The 21,195-nt window shown below is 39.8% G+C and overlaps 1 long non-coding RNA gene across 2 annotated transcripts; it reads right to left on the bottom strand.

Annotated features, from left to right (window-relative positions):
* Window positions 1–12,435: 12,435 nt before the first annotated feature.
* Window positions 12,436–20,930, bottom strand: LOC143438907 (uncharacterized). 2 transcript variants are annotated; one of them, XR_013107452.1, is made up of 4 exons: window positions 20,540–20,930; window positions 19,771–19,878; window positions 13,108–13,459; window positions 12,436–12,612 (listed from the first exon to the last, which is right to left on the bottom strand). It is a non-coding gene; the product is annotated as an uncharacterized LOC143438907 (long non-coding RNA). The 2 variants fall into 2 exon arrangements; XR_013107451.1 differs by lacking the exons at window positions 19,771–19,878; window positions 20,540–20,930 and adding an exon at window positions 16,255–16,359.
* Window positions 20,931–21,195: the final 265 nt, after the last annotated feature.

Below are 21,195 nucleotides of genomic sequence, written 5' to 3' on the forward strand. Positions count from 1 at the left end.
AGCCTGTGGAGCATTTTCTTTGTGAGTGATTGATATTTGAGGGCCCAGACCATTGTGGATGGCACCATCCCTGGGCTGGTGGTGCTGGGTGCTATAAGAAAGCAGGCTGAGCAAGCCATGAAGAGCAAGTGGTAAGCATGCCTCCATGGCCTCTGTACCAAATCCTGACTCCAGGTTCCAGCCTTGTTTGTGTTCCTGCCCTGGGTTTCTTCAGTGATGGGCTACAATGTGGAAACACAAACCAAATAAACTCTTTCCTCCCCAACTTGCCTTGGTCATGGTGTTTCACTGCAACAATTGACATTTTAACTAAGACACAGGGTTAGCAAGAGTTTAATAACGGGTATCAGCATGTGTTGAAATTGACTTGCCTCATTGTTCTGTCCCACAGATTCGGATGTGTCCAGGTGGCACACTTGCCCCATACTAGATATCAAAGTGAGGGCCTTGCTAGGCAAATAAGTGACATTTTGGATATTCGTGTATTGGAAGTTTTTACCAAAGTGCTTACATGCTGGAAATTATGCCATGGTTACCTATGCACTAGTTTTATGTGTGTCTCTGTGAGGGCTCAGATTTCACTGGGTCATTGCTTATGTTTATACCATTATAGCAAAGCCCTCTTTCCAGGAAAGAGAGGACCAGACTTACACTATTCCTGTGGCTTGTTATTCATCTCAGGTGAAAATGTGTGACTCTGCAGTGTTTGTATCACCTTCCTGTTAGGTTTGGTATACTGTGCCTGCAGGTAAGTGGGGAGGATTCCTTCATCACATGATATGATTCTTCTGTTAAGACCTTTAAGACCATTGAAACCAAGAAACCACCACCATACTCTCTAGAGCTGCAGCAGCTTACCTGTTATAAGGCCAAGGACCAGGAGACTGGCCTTTCAGGACCATGCTCTATCCTGACTCTTGCTCTCATGAGTAGTCAACTATTTGGAGCTCTTCCCATTTCACAGGATGCATTGAATACAGGCATCCAGCAAGGTGATGCTTGATCTGGAGAGGGGAAAGGTGAAAGCCTAAAAAGGGAGGAGGGGCAGAGAAGGTAGAGGTACCACGTATCACCTGCAATACAAGATAACTTCTAATGATTAATAGTATGCATCTAGAAAATGTTTGTGGGGTTTGGGGGAAGGGAATTGGTAAGGTTTTGTTTGTCTGGAGACAGGGTCTCATGGAGCCCAAGCTTCCTTTGAATTTGCTACATACAGACAACAGTGACCTTGAACTTCTGATTCCCCTGCCTCCAACAGCAATTTATGATATATGTGAACTACCACATCTAACTTACGCAGTGCTGGGGAGTGAATAGTGGGCCCTGTGTGTACCATTCAGCGCTCTACCCACCAAGGCACATTCTCTAGAAAATATAAAGTATCACTTTATGGTAATTGTAGGGTGGTGGTGGCACACAGTATTAATCCCAGCAGTCGGGAGGCAGAGACAGGCAAACCTCTGAGTTCAAGGACAGCCTGATCTTTAGAGTATGTTCCAAGGCAGCCAGGGCTACACAGAGAAACATGTCTCAAAAAAGAAAGGAAAGAAGGGATAGAGGGGAGACAGAATATGGAAGCCCTGTGCACACACTTAGCTGAGACACTGATGAAAGGTGTGAAGAAGTGTACTCATTAGCATATTCATCATTAGCATATTCATTAGCTGAGGAGTCAAATGACCGTTTCTTCCATATTGATTTTCAGATTCTAGGCAGTCCCAATACACATCCCCACTGGCCTTTCTGTGGCAGTCAACAGGCTGATCTAAAATTCATAGGCAAATGGAAATGACCTATAGAAACCAAACTTTGAGAACAAGGTTGAATAACTCACACTACTTGGTTTCCAAGTTCATCATAAAACACACACAGTAGTAACCAATACTCGGACATATTAGGACAAGAAAAGATATTCACCAAAACATGTAGAAGGACCCAGAAGGAGAACTGCATATGTGTCATAATCATGAACTTTTTCTAAAGGCAGAGTCTCATGAAATGCTTCCTAATGCTACTAATATTCAAGATTGTTACATTCTTGAGAAATTCACTATAATGAATTAAACAATATATTTTAAGAACATCTATGTCTTGTTTCCAGGAAGAATGGGTACAAGGATTGGTTTCAATTGCTCCAACCATGTGTAGAACATAGTGAAATGAAAAATTTATTTCTGTGTATTAAACAAGAGTTCAAAAAGTATTCATTATGATAGTCAGCATTCTTTTATTTATTTATTCATTGAACAGGTAGTAGTGAAAATGTAAATACATTTATACTCTTTGAGAATCTTTAAAATGTTTTATTTATTTGTGTGTGCGTGCACGCGTGCGTGCATGAGTGCCTGCGTAAGTGCATGCGTGAGTGTGAGTGTGTGTGTGTGTGTGTGTGTCTGTGTTTCATTTGCAGATCCAAAGATAGCTTCAGGGTGTGTGTGGTGGGGTATGTGCAGTATTGCCAAATTTCACCGCTACAGGTCAGGCTGAGAGCTGGGCACCCTTACCTGCTGTACCAGCCTTTTTGTTTCATGCATTGTTCTTGCTAGCAGCCCTGGCTGTGCTAGAACTCACTATGTAGATCATGCTGACCTCAGTTTCACAGGCATCTGCCTGACTCTACTTTTAAGTGCTGGGACTAAAGGTGTGTACCACACCCCACTACAGCATTTTTTAATAATGAACCTTGGCTATCAGTTTGGCAATGGTCTTATAAACCCTCATTTTAAAGATCTTTTCCAATGAAATTAGGTGTTAGATATCCCCCTCCCACCAGCAGCACCCATGAAGTTAGGAGTAAGCTCTTTGGGGCAGGGTTCTCTGACTTGCCATTGTTGGTTGCCCTGGCAACATGCACACGGGGCAACTGCATGCATTCCGAAAATGCCTCCAAAAACAAAAAAATAAAAACAAACAGAAAACAAAACAACCTCCAAATCTTTTCATGTCGCCTCAAAATTTGCCGAGTTATGCTATTTTTAAGTTCTAGCTTCAAACTAATAATTTAAACAATACCAGTAAGTAGAATGGATTTAACACCATGGTTCAACTCCGTGGCATTTTAGGTCACCTGCAACACACATGCTACAACTGAAGGAGAGACCCCGGAGTCGCCTGCAACACAGGTGCTCTAATTGAAGGAGAGATCCCAGAGTGTGCCATGGGACAGTTTCAAGGGAGGTGAGCACAGACTATCACACCTGGAAGGTACACAATGGATGCAACCTCGGGCAGTTGTGTAGCTTGAAGGTTGCCCATCTGTGGCATGCTGTCAATGCCTTACAGTGTACAGATATCCTGACAGACCATGTCTCAAATGACAAAACCAATAATCACAATCTTAAGGCGTTACAGATCCTAAAGGAAGATCAGCTTTACAAGGTCTTATAAGGACCTGCTTTAGCAGGGCGGTGGTGGAGCACGCCTTTAATCCCAGCACTTGGGAGGCAGAGGCAGGTGGATTTCTGAGTTTGAGGCCAGCCTGGTCTACAGAGTGAGTTCCAGGACAGCCAGGGCTACACAGAGAAACCCTGTCTTGAAAAAAAAAAAAAAAAAAAAAAAAAAAAAAGGACCTGCTTTGTGCTCACAACCATCTCTATCTCTAGTTCCAAGGGATCCGATGCCCCATAACATATACACACATGTACACACATGCACACAGTACACACACACACATGCACACAGTACACATACACACAGTACACACACACACATGCACACAGTACACACACATGCACACAGTACACACACACACATGCACACAGTACACACATACACACATGCACACAGTACACATGCACACAGTACACATGCACACAGTACACACACATGCACACAGTACACACACACATGCACACAGTACACACACACACAAGCACACAGTACACACACACACACATGCACACAGTACACACACACACAGGCACACAGTACACACACACACATGCACACAGTACACACACACACATGCACACAGTACACATACACACATATAGACAAAACTCTGAGACACATAAAATAAAAATAAATATATTTTTGAAAGCAAAGTTCAGATTATGATTACCATCTGTTTGGATTACAAGAGAAAAAAAGCATACATTTGAAAAACATTTTCTTAATAATGTAAAGTTACATGTTAATTTAGTACAAACTGTTCTACCATGTACATGCACAAAGCAAAGACTTCATTGTGTCCACAGAGCTCATTTTTTCTGTTTACTGAAAACCAAGAGTTTTTCCTGCTGGGGTGCAACTTAGTGGTTGAGCATCTGCCCAGCGTTCATGCATTACACTTTGGGGTTTTTCCCCAGCTCAATAGAAAAACAAAATAGAAACATGTCTTCTTTAGTAAATTTTCTTTAATTACAGTGGCTTACCAATGGCTCAGCAGTTAAGTACGCAGGCTTCTATTTTAGAGAACCTGAGTTCAATTTCCAGCACCCATATGGTGTCTCATAACCAACTATACCTGTAATCCCATGGGATCTGGTGTTCTCTTCTGGTGAACAAGTGAACATGCAAACAAAACATCCATATAAATAAATAAATCTTTAAAAATTTTAAAATCACATTTTAATTTTAACTATATATGTGCACATATGTATGTTGGGTGTGTCCACATCAAACCCCGAATGTGGAAGTCAAAGGACAGTTTTTGGGACGTGGTTTCAGAATCATGTGAGTCCTAGGGATCAAACTCAGGTTGCTAGGCTTGCCAGCAAGTCTTTTTGCTCATTGAGCCATCTTTCTGCCTCACCAAATCTTTCTTATTTCCTTTTACTTTTCTGTGTATGGGTGCCTGGTGCTCACGGAGGTCAGAAGAGGACATCGGCGCCTCTGGAGCTAAGGTTCCGGATGGCTGTGAGTTGCCTTCTTTCTGCTGGGAGTCAGACCTGAGCCTTCCCACAGGCCCAGTTTTCCAGTTTTACTCTGATAGAGCCCTTTTTCTTTGCAACTTTAACTGAATATTTTTACATCTAAACATTAAAAAAACAAAGCAAACACAATCATCGTTTCCTTAGTTCGTGGGAGTCTGCTGGCATCCTTCTGCCTGCTCACGTGAGCTCCAAGTTCAGAGCCTCATCTGATTCTTAGTTCTCCTTCTTGTTCTTGAATTATTTGATTTTCCTCAATAATGAATTACTTTGTTATTATAAAGAAAAAAGAATGACTTCAAAAAACAGTCTTATTGTTTCCTTTGGCTTCTTTTAGCAAAAACTTGTGTTGGTTGTATGAACTGATCATGATGTTTTTGGCTTTATAAGAGACCATAGATCATTGACTGCAGTCTTACAGACACATGGCTAAGGGGACAGTAAGGCCAGTGGGTCTGTGACTTGAGTCAGAGAGGGGTTATATAGTTGCTGGGACAGAGGTTGTATTCATACAAGCAGGAATGTGCCTGGTTTGGATGACACTGAGATCAGCAACATCAGCATACTCTGATGGGGGGGGGGGGCTACAGGATCTGATGATTAACTCCAAATCCTACTGTGCTGGGCTTGTCTGTCTGTCTGTCTGTCTGTCTGTGTGCAGAGGAACAACAGAAGACACCGTGCCTCCTCCAGTGGTCATGCCATATGTATCAAAATGTCTGTCATAGCAGGCCAACATGGTACCCTACTGCCAAATTTTGCATATGTTTTCCATCATTGACAAACATTCCTTGACTGAAATTAGGATTTAAGTGATAAGTATATTGATTTTAAATGGTTCAATTGACTGAACAGAGCATCATCATTATAGTTTTTAGCTCTCAGATTCTAGAACAGGCCGTTTTGATTCTATAAAATTTTAATGTGCGGCAAGTGGCTTGTCTGTCTTGTACCCATGCTCTGTGTTCATCAATGAGTGTTAAAGACAAGCCATCAGTGTCTGAGATTGGCCAGCTCCTCTCTACACTTAGTTTGAACTGCTACCCACGGAGCCAGCCAGCCAGAAGTCAACAAAGAGGCTAATGGAAATCACAATGCCGGGCCTCTTCTTATTCAGACAAAACAGATGGCCCTTCTTGACACACTTCTGTTAAAGGCTGGGTGACTAACTCCCACACATGCTTACATCCTCCTTGAAGAAACGCTGAGGTGGGAGAGGGCTCTTCAAAAGTCCAGCTCAATTCTCTTTATTGAAAAAGTTTAAGAAAAAAACATTTTTAATAGCTTAAATTCTGAATATTTAATTTTCAGTCATTTAAATTCATTTTCCCTTTGGAGGAGATAGTTGCTGCACATGGCACATAATTCATATTGTACAGTAAGATATAAAAAAATGTAAGACTCCTGCTTGTCTCCTGCAGACACTATTCTTGATGCACTCTTTGTGTTGGTCCAGACCATGAGTAGATTTCTTTTAGCCATGATTTTTGACACCTCTTATCTGAATAGTTTCTAAACTGACAATATTAATAATATTCATTTTTATACTTGTTATACATTTTTTCTTTTAAGGAGAAAAAGACAATTATTTATTTTATGTGCATTTGTGTTTTGCCTGCATGCAAGTCTGTGTGAGGGTATTGGACCCCCTGGAACTGGAGTTAGGGACAGTTGTGAACTGCCATGTGGGTTCTGGGAATTGAACCTGGGTTCTTTGAAAGAACAACCAGTGCTCTTAATATCTGAGCCATCTCTTCAGTCCTTTGTGCACACATTTTAAAAGCAACCACAGAAATGAAGTTTTTATTATGCAGACAAGGCATTGCTGTCATTAAATGACACCTCTGGGATTAAATAAACAAGAAAAGTGATAAAGGCCGCCTCTGGGGACCTGATGGGAGAAAGAAATGAGTGTGTTGAAAAGTTCGTCTGAGAAATGATTGCTCCATGTCTCATCCCCCCAGGATCAATTCAGACAACGAAGACCCCAATCAAAGCATTGCTAGAGCCCAGCTAATAAACAGATCATCTCTCACTCCACAGTGTAGCCCTTACTAATAGCTTCTGAGAAACAATGGCACAACAACCCGCTGCCTGGCCATGATATGCCCTGGCAGAGGCTCCCTGCTGGATCTGCAGGCCTGCTTCCAGACCCCACAAGCTCCTTACAGCTTCATTAAAGGAATTCCGACACAATGTATTTCTACCTCAGTAGGTGAGAATCCTAGCCCTCTCCATATTTGTCATGTGGTAGCATGTGCTAGCTTTATAACAGCAGCCAATCTGGGTATGGGCATGAGGGCAGCCCAGTTGCCTTCCCTCATCTGGACTCAAGGTTGTGGCTAATATGCTTCTTTTGGAGTGATTTATCCTGGGCTGGCTTGCAACAATGTGCCCAAGTGCCTCAGTGTGATCCCCATGACGAGCGGGAGCTGCACTGCCAGGTGTCCTCTGCTGTCGGCTCTAGGAACGGTAGCACGTGTGACAGGGCTTTGCCAGCTCTGCCTGGACTATTTCTGCTTCCACCCAGCCCCGCACATGGCCTCTTAAACTGCTTAGTTGCTACAAGGGTTGCTTTTTACTTGTTCTGGGCTGCCGGTTACCACGTTCCTGCCCAGCTCCTGACCAAAGAGCCCACAGAGAGGGACCACAAAGTCTTTCAGCTTTTGAGCAGATCAGAAGGGCAAAAGATGCCTCCTAGCCCAGTGGAAAGCTAAGTGACAGTCAAGTGGAGCACACAGCAACTGATCATTAGTGGTCACGTACCACAGGCTGGATCCTGTGATACTTTGTAATTCAGGTACGGTAGTGTCTCTCTCGTTCGTTTTCTGCATAGTGGAACATTGTGCAATTGATGCTTTTAGCGCTAGCTGCTCTTCCCTCCCTCCTGGTGACAGCCACACGTGGAAACAGGACCAAGGTATTAGTTACTTTTCTCATTACTGTAGACAAAATACATGACAAAAGCAACTTAGATGGGCGGGGCGATGTGGCTGATGGTGGGGGTAGGGAGGGTGAGGCTATGTGGCTCCGGAGGGGAGAGGGAGCGCCACGTGGCTCAAGGGGTGAAGGGGCAATGTGAATCACAGGGGTGAGGCAGTGTGGCTGGGGGTGGGGCGGGTGGCACATGATGTGGCTCAGTTTTATGGTACAGTCCTTTGTGGTGGCAGGACAGAAGGCTATCACATGGCATCCACAGTCAGAAGCAGAGAGAGACGCTCAACTGGCTTTCTCTTTTTCCTTTCCCTCTAACTCTATTTAGCTCTTGCCTTCACTTTTTTTTCCCGATTGACTTTATTTTTGAACAAACTCCCCCCCCCAAGAAAAGTCTAAATGAAAACACTGTCAGACTTACAGGTGTCTTTAATGTTCTTGATGTGGGAAAAGAGACCCCATGCTCACCAAGCGCTCAGCTCTTCCCTGCAATGTGAACTCCACCATTGGCTCACAAGCCCGTGCCTGAGTCTGTCGTGGTAGCAGGGCAGGCCATGGGAATGGTTCCAGAAGCGGGCAGACAGGTGTTTCCAAAGAGAAACAAGCTGTTTCAGAACAGGCACTGCAGATGTCCCTCTCCACCTGACACATGTGGAACAGCAACCCTTGCGGCCCTTGTGGGGTAAACACAGAGGCTCGGGGCGCTAAAACAGGTCCCCAGTTCTCCAGGACTCCACACCCAGACAAGTCTCTGTGCTTATATATAAGTCTTCCAGGAGCCGATCCTCTCTACCCTCTCGACTGGAACTCTCACTCTGGTCATTCAGGCGGGACACAGTTGGTAATCTTTTTCTTTTTTAATTCTATTTATTTATTTTGCAAGTATTGGGGGTTTGCCTGCATGTATGTCTTTATGAGGATATCGCATCCCCTGGAACTAGACAGATATGAACTGACATGTGGGTACTAGGAACTGAACCTGGGTCTTCCGGAAGAGCAGCCAGTGCTCTTAACCACTGAGCCCCATGCCCTTGGGAATCTTACAGAAGTTGGACAGGATCAGACAGTGCCAGTCAGTAAACTATGCCAGCAGTGAGTGACTTACCATGGCCCCCACAGCCCCCAGTGCTTTACTTGGTACCCCACTGTCTGGCTTTACTTGGTAGTTGGTTGTATAAATTTTTCTTCTAGAAAGTAAACTGAGAAAATGATTTTCCCCCACTTGGGGGAAGAAAGAGATCTCAGGGAATTGTTTTCTAAGCAAACAATGACAAGAGGTGGTTTTGTTTGCTCTGCTTGTCTGCTCTCCTCAACTTTCTTTTTCTTTCTTTCTTTTTGGTTCATGTTTTTGGATTGAGAAGCTGGCTACGAAATTGAGAAACGATACCGCTTCACTCTTTCTTGTGCTTGGTTCCTCTGACTGGAACATAAAACCCTGCCTTCTTTCTGCAGCCAGAGCACTTCAAAGTTGTAAACATTTGGATAAAGTACATCAGGGTTATTGCTGTTCTAGATTTCAGTCTTTTTTATAACTTCTTCATATTTCACATTAGTTTTGACCTCAGGTTAAAGAAATGCTTTTGAAAAGTATAAGGATTTGATCCTAGCAATGCATGTAGCAAAAACGCTGAGGTCAATAGGTTAAAAGCTTTTTTTAAAAGAAGATGAAGAACAGAAAGAAGCAAAAACTAGATTTTGCAAACTTTAAGCCAAGAACTGTGTGAAATAGTTGAGCTTCCCACCGGTAGTTGTTGGGAGCCGACTTTAGCAGAAAGCGGCTAGATCAACTTTGCAGCCATCTGGAACCATATACCCTGACGAAAGATTTGGTTTTCAATAGCCTACAACAGCTGAAGCACACTCTGATATCCCACATATTTTGTGTTGCTGTTTACTGCCCCCAGCTGCAAGGTGCACTTGGTGGCCACGCCTGCAAGGCATGCAGTTCACGTGCTGTCCACGTGCTATCTACACCATACATGCTTATAAGGCGCACGTGCTATCCAAGCCTGCAAGGCATTGCGGTACACGTGCTGTCCACGCTATAGACGCCTGTAAGGCTTACGTCATATCAACACCTGCAAGGCACGTGGTATCCACGCGCCTACAAGGCATGTGGCAAAAGCCTATAAATAGCTCAGAATTCCCTTCAATAAACGAGACTTGATCAGAATCTCTGTCTTGTCTCCATTCTTCGTGTCTCTTCCCCTTTATCCCCACTCTCTCTCGCTAGACCCTGACCCTTGGACCGGAACGGGCAGTACGGGCTGCAACAGGTAATCTTATTTTTAAAAATGGATGGTGTGAAAATACTTTTCCAAGTTTACCAATGTATAAATGTTTGAATTAGAGCCAGGTATGGTGGTGGACACCTTTGATCCCAGCACTCAGGAGGCAGAGGCAGCTCAATCTCTGAGTTTGAGGGCCAGCCTAGTCAACATAAGAGAGTTCCTGGTAATTCATGGCTACATAATGAAACCTAGCCTCTGGGGACCGTGGGGGGATCAGGGTAGGTTGCACCAGATAGGGAAGGTTCTTCTCTGAAGCCTGAAATCATTTTCTCAGGTCACGTGGGCACTTTCTCTGGATTTGCCTTTAGTATTTTTATGTGCATGTTTTTTTGTTTTTTTTTTTTTTTGTTTTTGTTTTTTTGCACAAAAATCTGAGTATCTCTGTGTGTGCTAGGATTTTGCAAAGTGTTTAGATCATATGCATGGTGGTTGTTATTCTTTATTTTTTTATAAAGGATTTACTTTTTATATGTTTGTGTGAATGTACTCCACATGTGTGTACATGCTTGCAGAAGCCAATAAAGAGCTTTGAACCCCTGGAGCTGGAGTTGTAGGCAGATGGGAGCAGGATGATGTGGGTGTTGGGAACTGGTCTCTAAAAGAGCCTCGTGTGCTCTTTATTGCCCAGCCATCCTCCAGCCTCTGGTGGTTGGTATTGTCAGCTTGACACCATCTAGAATCATCTGGGAAGAGTCTCAGTGAGGGATTGTCCCGATCAGCTTGGCCTGTGGTCCTATGATCACATCTGTGGAAGGCTGGTCTTCATTATGTTAACTGATGCGAGAAGACCGAGGACCACCAGGCCTGGGGTTGGGTCCTGAACTGTATGGGTACACAAAGCAAGCTGAGCAGTGAGCGTGTGTGCATGTTCTCTCTGCCTGGGACTCTGGGTGACCAGCTGCTTCAAGTTCCAGCCTTGACTTCCCTGCAATAATGAGCTGTAATATGGAATTGTGAGTTAAGATGAACCATTTCTCCCCTAAATTGCTTTTTGTTAAGGTATTTTTGTTTTGTTTTGTAAAAGCCTCCCTAAGACACAGTCAGAAAGTTCATAAGATAGATAGATAGATAGATAGATAGATAGATAGATAGATAGATAGATAGATAGATTCCTTAAAGTTAGTCTTTAAGAGCCATTTCTTGGCAGAGGAACTCTGAGGTTTCATTTTTACTAGGCACCTCAGGGTCCCTTTGATTCTGTCATTCGTTACTACAAACTTAGTGGCTCAAAACAATGTAACGCTTATCTTACAGTTCTAGAGGCCAGAAGTTCAAGACAGCTCTCATGGGGATGAGTTTAAGTGCCCCCACAGTTCTTCAGAAGGCAGTAGGGAAGAAGCCTTTGGCTGCCTTCCCAACCTCTAGGGGTCACATTGTTAGCATTTCATGTAGGCTCCACCCCACACTTACCTGGCAATTGCCAGGTGTGCCTGACTCATTATTAAAAAAAGCTGCTTGCCCCCCTTGGCTCTTTCTTACCTACTTGCTCCTGCTCTGTCTCCTTGCTCCTGCTCCCCCACTCTCTCTCCATGGCCAGCCTCTACTCCTACTCTTTCTCTGCCTTTCTCTGTCTCTATTACCCTTTCAACTCCCCTCCTCATGCCCTGAATAAACGCTGTTCTATGCTAAACTGTCATGTGTACCATACTGAGGCATCCCTTCCCCCTGAGGGACCAACCACACAATGGAATAGTATAGAATAAAGTCTCTTCCTTTCTCCCAAAAAAAAAAAAAAAAAACAGTTGCAGCCATCACCCTTATCAAAGGCATCGAAGGGGGAGGATTTTGTATCCTAGCAGCAGGGGGCAGCAATGATCTCAGAGCCAAGCTCTATCTGTGCAAAGGCTTAAAAACCATTCCACAGAAATTCTAATAGGCCTCTTTCTAAGTGCGCCATTCTGAAGTTTGAAACCAGTGACACCGGCCTGCTCAGCTTTTGAGACTCAACTATGATGAAAATATAATTCACTTCTATCTAGGACAAATGTATCTGTGAATGGCAATGCTAAGATTTCAGCCATCTGGGCTAGGGTGCAGCTCAGAGGTAGAGTTCTTGTCTGGCTGCATGAGGCCCTAAATTCTACTCCCAAGCATATTATTAAGAAAGCATTTAGACCACTGACATCTGGGCCCAGGCGATGATCCCTGCAGCTTTATGCCTGCTTTACCTTGCCCTGAAGACCTTCACCCTCCCCCACACCATCCTCCTTCAAAGCTGCACCCATCCCTCCAACCCTCTCAGGTGCAAAACTTGCAATACTCTCTTTTGTGCACGTAACTGAAGCTTTATGTGACTCTTATTGATAAATAAAAACTCAAACTCCAAGACCTGTGTTTTATTGGATGAATGGACTAGAGAAGCATAACTGGACAAAGGGTATGATCTAGTATCCAGACAAGGCCTGCTTGCTCAGTCTCTCAGCACAAACTATCGATGTGTAAATTAGAGATGGGATGAGTGTTTCTGAAACTTCTTTGTCTCAGGCTCCATTTTGGCTGAACACACACTGGGGCTGCAGTGGAGACATGTCAACAAGGTTAGGTAAGTAAGTTGTAGCTCTGTGTAATCCATAGAGTAACAGAAATGATTAAAATGTTTTCTCACCATTCCTATTTATAAGAAACTTATGTGTTATTTACAAATTTTGTCAAGATACTACATATTATTTTGTTCTAGTAGGAAAAATATATTTACAAACCTTATGCTAATAAAAAAACTAATACAAGGGATTGCAATAAAACAGGAAAACGAAACTGTTTAAAATCTACATCTTTAATATATCAAGTAACAAAAGATTAGCATATGATTTATGGAAGGTATTTAAACAATATTTATAATGTTATGGACATATATATCTATATTTTACACCAAAGTTTTAGAAAGTAAAATCACGTGTACGGTTAAGCCAAAATATTGACACATAACAGAAGACCAAAACATCTTAGCTATAATTATGACGTCTAAAGTCTCCTTATTTTTTTAAAATAACAAGGGCAATTGAACTTACCATTTTTTTCTACATTGTTCTCATCAAGTTGTGGTAAAGCATGAGTAAACTGGCATCATGGTGACTTAAGTGATTTTCAAGAGTACCCAATATTTGAGAAATGGGAAACATACCCTGTTGTAATTTTATATTTACTTCAAATACAAAAGCAGTTTCATTTTGCTTGCTGAAATTATTTTATTTGAGCAAATGGTTTTAGATGGACTTCTTTCCCAGACTTGAAATATGTTTCTGAAGGAACAAATACCACACAAAGAACATTGATTCTTCTTATTGTACATTTTCTTTTGAAGTGTTTCTTCTAAATTTTCTAAGCATGTTTTATTTGTTTTGTTGGTGCTTCATTTAGATCCTAGAGAAGAATAAAAACGAATAAATATAAAGAACTGTCATTCAAAACTCCTTGTTCATTCCACCCATAACAATTCATTGACACAAGTTTACTCCTGGAATTCATGGTTAATTAACCCAATTTAAATTACAACAAATTCCCTAAAGTTTCCAAGCCTTGTTTCAGACCAGGGCTTCCATAGTCTTTCCCCTCTGTCCCTCTCAGCCTCTCCTTCTCATCCATTCCTTTTTATGAATTAGACTAGAACCACAGAAATACCTTCTATCAGGGACTCCCAATAGCCACACAGGGTAGGAATGTGGAAGTACTCTCCACCAAGGACCCACAGCCACCACACTTTCATAGGACACAGGGTAGATAAAAATAACAAAAGAACAGAACAGCAAGCCAAGAAAGTAAATGTTAAATCTAAAATAAAACAAGCTCAAAACACCCTGGAAATTGCTGCACCATAAAAAAAAAAAAAAAAAAAAAAAAAAAATAGAAAGAGAAAGAGAAGAATCCCAGACCAAAGGTACACAAAAATTATTTATATATATATTTTTTTTAAAAATTACAGGAAACTTCCCCAATCTAAAAGTCGAGATGGCTAAAAAGGTTCAATAGGCATAGAAGCAACCAACCAGAGAGGACTAGAAAAAATTTCATGACACATATCCACCAAAATGCTAAATGTACAGAATATACAGAAAGAAGGAAAGGCATAAAAAGGCAAGTCTATTAGATTAACACCTGAGTTCTCCATGGAAACTTTGAAAATGAAATGTCCGATATTTAACAAAGTGAGAAACCACAGATTCCAGTTAAGACTATGGTACCCAGCAAAACTATCAATCACAATAAGGTGAAGAAAAGCATTTCACGATAAAACCACATTTAAACATTTTTGCTCCAAAGAAGGCACTAGAAGGAAAATTTCAATTTAAGGTGACTAACCACACCCAAGAAGACAGTAAATCGTCCTAGAGCAGTAAATCAAAAAAGGAAAAGAACGAAGTAACAGGAATCATTAAGCACAGTTCACTGATAACTCTCAATATCGATGATCTCAATTTCCCACTAATAATACACAAATGCATCTGAGAAATATCCCTTACCATCATAGACATCACCTAAAGGATGAAAAGCAGTATTCCAAGAAAATAGACACAAACAGGAAGCAGGTGAGTAATTTTAATATCTGATAAACAGACAAAATTAAAACTAAACAGAAGAGATATGGAAGGACACTCTATATTCACGAAAGGAAAAGGCCACCAAGAAGAGATTGCAAGTGTAAACATCTGTGCACCAAGTACAACAGCATACGAGTTCATAAAAGAAATATATAGCTTATAGTTGTCTATAAAATCACATATTTACTCTCCCAAAGTGATAATTCCATTTTTAATGAAATTTATCTTGGTACCCCAAACACTCCATTATCTTTAACAATTCTATTTTAACCTATTGTCTGATTTTAAGACCTATACAATAGATACATTCTTTGAAAAAGTGAACAAGCATCATTCATTATCACAGAAATTAGCAAAATTATTGAGAAAAAAATAAAGAAAAAGGTTTCATGTTATCCAGAGGCATATATGCTATCTCATGAGACTACCCTAAATTCAAAGAGCTCTAAGTCCCTTCAGAGAAGAACCTTCTCATTAATCTTCATATTCATTTTAGGACCTAGCACAAGATGAATGCTTCATAAATCAGTAGTTTTTGAAGGAAGCCATAGGAATTATAGTGCTGGAGACAGGTCTGGCTGGGCCTTGTGGTCTAGAACTGGTTGACACAATACATACATAGTCAAACAGAAAGCCTTCTGCTGCCATGGACATGTGATGAGGCTATATCTGGTCCTCGTTAATATTCAGCTTATCACTGGGAGTCATATACCTAGGACATGTAGAGACTACAGAGTAATACAGAAATGACTCAGAGGTTAACAACGAGTGTCATTGGATATAGTATTATATAGTTGGTAAGCATGGTGGCAGTGCCAGTAACTCAGCAGAGCAGAGCAGAGTTCAAAACTGCTTGTACTATATACTAAGACATGCCTCGAAAACAAACAAAAAAGTAAATATACAATAATATATATATATGATTGATATAATAATATATTTAACTTTATTTCAGTTATAGTTTGCTGTCAAGTATGGCTTTGGCCAAAATGCTCTGTGGTGGCCAGTCCTGGCCCAATGCTCTGTCCGAGGGGAGAGATAAAAAGAGACTCAAGAATGGAGACAGAGACTGATCAAGTTATTTATGAAGAATCTGAGGTATTATAGGCTTTGCCATGGCCTTGTAGGCGCATGAATACCACGTGCCTTGCAGGTGTGGAAACTAAGCTACAGTGTATAGCAAAGCACGTGCAGTTGCACTTATAGCACGTGCTTACAGGCATATAGCACGTACAACTGAACTGCAAACTAACGTGCAGCTAGTAAACAGCAAAACAAAATATGTATATCAGATATAGGCTATTGAAAACCAAATCTCTTATCAGGTTATATTCAGTTGCAGATGATTAGTTTTGCTTTTTTGCAGTATAGAAACAATCTATACAACAATAATGGTATATATAGAGTAACAAGTTGGGAAATCTAGATCTGATTTCGTCTCTACTTTAAAATTTGTGCACTCTTGAATACCTGCTTTATAATGTAGCTTAAGTTTCTTTTATATTATATATAAAAACCATACCTATCCTACCATAAAATATAAAGGAAGATGTCTATGACTAACAGAAAACTAAGGTGCTATGACCGTTAATTATGTAATCAAACATCAGATGAACATACCCACTCTCAGTCTGTTTTCTTATATGAGTTTAACACTTGAATTATCCAGTCGAATGAGCTCAGCAAATCCACAACTTTCATCAGGTTTTAATGAAGCATTTGATGTAGAACCTTGTGGGAAAAGTTTTACAATTTAGTTGAGGCATTCAAAACGATCTTCATTTATGTATTGTATTTTATAATAAAATTAAATGCAGAAATAACAATTGTGCAATCCTGTGTAAGTAATTGGAGGTACTAAAAGTACTTAAAAATAAATCTAGCTATGACTTTAATGATGCTAATATAATTTAGATAAAGTGACCTGCATCCAGGTAGCAGTTCTGTAGACTATTCCCCAGGTGCTTTGCACAATGAACATCAGCATCCTTGTTATTCACGCTGTGGAGACATGTCAAAGGAGTAAAACACACTGATGCTAAAGATGGAAAAAAACTAAAATATTGTTAAGATTAAATTTCATTCCCAATTTAATCAGATAAAAAGTTCGGTATATTTTGCAAGATTAAGAGCTTTTTAAGCTCTAATTTTTATTTTTGTTTTTAAAAAGTGAAACGATTTGTGAAGAGTAGATGAAGTATACATGAGATATTTTAATATTTTCAAGCTATGTTAGGACACATATACTCTACATATGTACATGAAACCTACGAAGTGGAAAATACCAGAGCTTATTATTCTCAAGCTCATCTAATTGAGGGAAAGAAGGTTATGAAAAGTAATTGTGTACACATCTGTCATTAATCTTTTTTAACCTTAGTTAGCGGCAGGATCTAATTATTAATACCAGAGGGAATGTAACCGAATAGTAACTAATAGTCTGTGAACAGTCCAACTACTTTCTACATTATATTCTTTAATATTAATCCACAGGATTGGTTTCTCATGTGCTAGCCATTAACATTTATAACCACAATACACAATTTACATAATGACATTTCTGAGAAAACATGTATGTAATAATGACTGTGTTTGCATTTGAGAACATTCTTGGTATAAACATTTGCAACATCTGAGTTAAACATGGGAGCATGTAAGACTCAGAAAAGTTAGTATTAATCAGTGAAAAGAATGATAAAATCGAGACGCTATAAAGTAGTGCTGCAGTGGGGAACACAGATTGTGAGGCAGCTTAACTGCCCAACTTAGACTGACACCTGAGCAAAGGACAGGAGTCACACGGGCCCACAGACTACTATTCCAGCACTGACAGAGGGGGGTCCTGAAATCAGGGGATGGGATTAAAACTAAGATATGCTTTGTTTTTTACTAAACAAATACCTATGATAAACTTTCACTTTTTGCCTAATGGAAGCAGGTTATGACTTGTATTTGGAAAATCCATCTGCCAGAATCAGTTGTCTTCCATTCATAGGAAATTGTTAAGCAAAATAAGTGTTATCTGAACACCAAGCTCTGCTTATTGTATGACAGGTGGTCTTCTAAGCATGGCTACCACGTGGCTCACAGGAGGGCAGCACACAGGGTATGGATATACTGGATTAAGGAATGCCTGGTGGAGTAGGATGTGAGAGATAGCACAAGATTATCACACTAGTCAGAACGGCATGCAAGACAATTCAAATTGTCAATTTCTGGGACTTTCCATTTAATGTTTTCAAATCTTGGTTGAAACCTGGTCACTGAAACACAGAAAGCAAAGCCATGAGTTGAAGGGATGACTGTATTACTTGGTTAAGTGCCACAGATAGACAGTCAGGAAAAAAAAAATGAATTCATCTATATGCTTCAAGTTTCCTTTGTTCTGTGTTTTGGAAAGGCAAGACAGGATTCTAAAGTCACTATGAGAAAAACACTATGAAGTGTGAATAACTATGCTAGTTGTAAATTTGTGTCCTGTAGCCCAAATGTAACAAGTCCATGGAAGAAAATAAGAAATTTGCAAGAGTTAACATTACCTGTTATACTATTCTCTCTGTTCTATTGGAAATAAAAACGGATAGTAAAAGAAAGACTAGTTTGTATTTAGTATGTTTGTGATTATACCTATGATATGCAACAAACATGGACTACTCTTGTATTAATTACATTTGTGATTTATAGTACTTTTTCAAATTGGTGACTTAATGGTCTTTGTTAATTGAGGAAAATAGTAGCCATCATCTTATCAAATTTCCTCAACTCTTTTTCTTTGGAGACTGAAAATACATATTTCCAGAAAAGTAGGGTTCTACAGGTCTCCTTCACACGTTTGTTTTTCTCCCGTTTTGTTTAGGCATTTCCTATGTATCTACTCTCCAGTTCACTCATACTATCTTTTGCGGTGACTAATCCATTAAACTAGTTGACCTGAGTTTTAAGTTTCAGTAAATTCTATTTTTGTGGTTCTAGAATATCTTTTTATAAATTTTGACAGAATATAGATTTTTGGTCAACGTTCTATCTTATCTACTCTAATGAAATGAATCGTGGTTTATAATTAATAGGTTACATTTGCTAACCCTTATCCTCGTCATCTGTGGGTCACTGCCTCCTCTGATTTTGTTGGTTTTCTTTCTTTACACCATTTGCTTGTGTATCTTGATGTGCCATTATTTTGGCTTAATATTATGTATAAATATTTGCATAGGTGCCAGATATCATATTCTAGAAATTAGAAGTTTTAGTTTAGACACATGATGAGTGGATACAGAACACTTGAATTTATCAAAGACTGAGTTGGTCTAAGATCTGTTTCAGGCTTTCAAAAACTGGTTTCTTTCTAGTTTGTGCTACTCTTAGGATACAGCACCTCAGAGATTTTCTAATAAAATCCTTGGCTGGTCAAAACGTCTCCTTCTTCCATATCTTTTGATCTTAAACCTTTGTTCCCCAGAATGTCAAGTTCTGTTTAACACAGTGGTCTCTTAGCAGCTACTTTCAGTTTGATTCTCAACAGACCTTAGAAGATAGCAAGCCTTAAAAGTAAAGACCACACAGAATGACTTGGGGTCCCAAGCTCAGGGATACCTACCAATCAATTAAGTGCCTTTTGTTCAGTCCTATGCTATGAACTGGCAAGTCCTAAAATAAAGGGAGTGTGGTAAATTAAAGTTGACTTCCTGTAGCATGTCGCTTTCTTGGACGTTACATTTTCAAATCTTTGGCTACCATGGTTGTTTGCCAATGCCTTCAACAAAGTATTAGTTGTATTTTATTTAGTCACTACAGCTGAAGGACAGTTGTAATTGTTCTTGCTTGGTGGCTTGTTCTGATTAGATTAAGATACTCAGGACAAATACCAGAATAAAAGTAAGAGCTAAGTGACACTTTGGAACCTAGACTTTTCAATTTATTTTTAATAACCTAAAAATATGGGATATTCTATGTAAATTTCAAGTGGAATTCTTGGGCTTCATTTAGGTTTCCTTTCAATAATACAAATCCAGGGCTTCACTGAGCACTTAGTAAAGATAATTAAATAAGAATCAAGTCCAACAATAATAAAAGTCATGGAAAATAAAAGCATAAAAATGATCTTATATAGAGACCGAAACAGTCCATGCTTAATCATACCTTACTGATCTCCATTTCCTCTTGACAGAAGTAGTCATGGCCATGTAGGATGGCACACTTGTTGACACAGGCCTAGCATCCTTAGTTGAATATGAAGAAGACTCAGTCCTAAATATTAAGAATGAAGAATTAAAGAGAACAAAATTGCTTTACACTGCAAAGAGAAACATGATTTACATTTCTAGAATAAGGAAACCATTGATATTAATATATAGAGTAAAATATTCCTCTATACAATAAAACGTTCCCTCAGCAGTCTTTCTCCTTTAAAAACACCAGTTAGAAATGCTGCCAATAGATTTCTGCACTCCTTGTAGTAAAGAAATGGAGAAGGTTTTCTCTTCCCATATTTAGATCAGATGTCATTATGTAGTTGAATGCTTGCTTAAACGACATTCATCCAATCATAGATTAAAAGTCTGACTATGCTGAACTATGCTGATTATCCTCACTGATAAGTAAGCAAGGTAGTCTTTTTCATTGATGGCTTAGGGCACACAGCATCAGAATATGGAGAACAAATGAAATACTTCTTAAGGTCTCTTCTAGCTTAAGGAAGGTCAATCAAGTTAGAATATAAACTTTGTCATCTAAAAAAGGGGTCAGTGTATACTCAACTAAATGTAGTAAACAAGCAACTTTCATATCAAAGAGAATACACTTGATTTATAAAATAAACCTCCAATATAAGCAAAGAAGAGAAAGTTAACATTTTGAAAGTCTTTGGTGAAAGAAAAAGCAATGACTGTAAAGCACTCTGCTTTTGTACCTGTGTAAACTGCTTTTGCTGCTTGCTAGTGCTTCTTGTTCAGGAATTTATTCTTCAAGCTCCCGATATCATCACACACAGTAGATGTAGAGTGCAGACCCTCTTTACACTCTGTTCTGCTGAGAGGAGAATCTACCAGTGCTCTCAGGGAATTATCATTCATTACATTTGCAGACTGTGATGAAGCTCCTGTTAAGGATGGAGACAGGTTTTGAAGAGAGTTTTTGCAGTCATCTAGGGTATAAACAATAGGCTGAAGTTCTTTGCTGAAAGAAATCATTGAGCTGTGTACTTTCAGACAGTGTACACTTCTGAGTATGCTTTACTTTCAAGAGAGAAGGCATCAATTTTCTTCTGGTTCTTCTTTGTGGAGTAATTTTAAGCAAGTTAGGTTCACTCATGAATATACCTGTTCAATAAAATTATAAAATTAAATAGAAAGTTCAATGTTGCATTAATAGTCACTCCAAAAACCTCAACAGTTAAGAAAAATAAAATCACCAAGAACATAAATTTGATAGAAATCTTTAAGAAAATAAGTAGGAAACTAATACAATATTGTTAATCATTTACAACTTTAATAGTACATTTAGTGTATAAAGTATAAATTCTTAATAGACATCTTTAGTGAGTAATCATAATATCAAATTTCCAGT

Source organism: Arvicanthis niloticus, chromosome 26 (assembly GCF_011762505.2).
Source record: "Arvicanthis niloticus isolate mArvNil1 chromosome 26, mArvNil1.pat.X, whole genome shotgun sequence".
Classification (NCBI taxonomy): Eukaryota; Metazoa; Chordata; class Mammalia; order Rodentia; family Muridae; genus Arvicanthis; species Arvicanthis niloticus.